Below are 1,137 nucleotides of genomic sequence, written 5' to 3' on the forward strand. Positions count from 1 at the left end.
GAGCGGTTTGCTTTATTTTACATGATAGATAGATAGATAGATAGATAGATAGATAGATAGATAGAGAAATAAAATAAATAAATAAACACACGCTCTTTATTTCACAAAATAAAGTGAACTGTAACATATTAAACCCAAAAACTCGTCATACAGTGGACTAACAGTACAATTTGGGAGCAAAAATGATTGACACTTTGACCTGAGCATGTTTTGCTCAACTGTTTTTTCTTTAATTGCTAATGTGATCTTTTTACACCACAGACTGAACTAAATGAAGCATTGCTTGGTAACCGGTTGAGCTAGATTGGTATTATCTAATTGTGTTCTTAAATTTAACAGCTGAATTAATTACATACCTTTCTATCAAAGTTATCTGACATTATCAAGATGAGTTTGTTCTGACACAGAGTCATATTTTATTACCATTTTCTAAACTATAGCAAATAAACTGATATAATGTGAGAAATGTTGAAGCTGTCTGAATAAGTCTTGGTTTGACTGTATATGTGTGTGTGTGTGTGTGTGTATGTTTGGTCATTTTCATTTGTCACTATAGGTGTGCACTTATTTGAGCTACAAGCCAGTGTGTTTATAATCACAAAAGTTTGGCCAAGTTGTGCAGCCCTAAAAACAAGCAGAACCATCCGCTCTTGTATCTTGTATGTGGTGGTGTTTTCTTCAGACGAGTCTCTCAGTGCTGTTGTGTGTGTGTTGTGTTGTGTAGCAGTTAGCGGTTAGCGCTGTGAATGCAAGGCAGGTCTGGACGCATCCCGCTCGGATCAGGATCTGATCAATATTTAACCCGTCTGTTTGACATGCGTGTCCTCGTTACAGACGGAAGCAAACGACTGCTGCACTCCATCCAAGTTACTTATAAACCCAGCTATTGGTTTGATTTCCACTTCCTGTCTGCTCAATCCTTGCGATCCAAGTTCATTATATATATATATGTGTGTTTTAATCAATTCTTGATTTGAACAAAGTATTCACGATTTAAAAATCCATGTTTCAAGACTGATGCAAGCTAACAGTTGAGTTTCTGTTCTCGCACTTCTGCAGCTTCATGTCAGTCATTCTTTATGCAGTTATGAAATGGGCTTTTTTTTTATTTTTGGTTTGCATAAAGTGCTGGAGATG

General features: G+C 36.3%; 1 protein-coding gene across 1 annotated transcript in view; it reads left to right on the top strand.

The window, feature by feature from the left end:
* Window positions 1-1,137, top strand: part of LOC107698007 (transcription factor ETV6-like) — a 24,021-nt gene that overhangs the window by 5,710 nt on the left and 17,174 nt on the right. The gene's annotated exons all lie outside the window — the stretch shown is intronic.

This window comes from Sinocyclocheilus anshuiensis, unplaced genomic scaffold, assembly GCF_001515605.1.
Source record: "Sinocyclocheilus anshuiensis isolate Anshui unplaced genomic scaffold, SAMN03320099.WGS_v1.1 scaffold2204, whole genome shotgun sequence".
NCBI lineage: Eukaryota > Metazoa > Chordata > Actinopteri > Cypriniformes > Cyprinidae > Sinocyclocheilus > Sinocyclocheilus anshuiensis.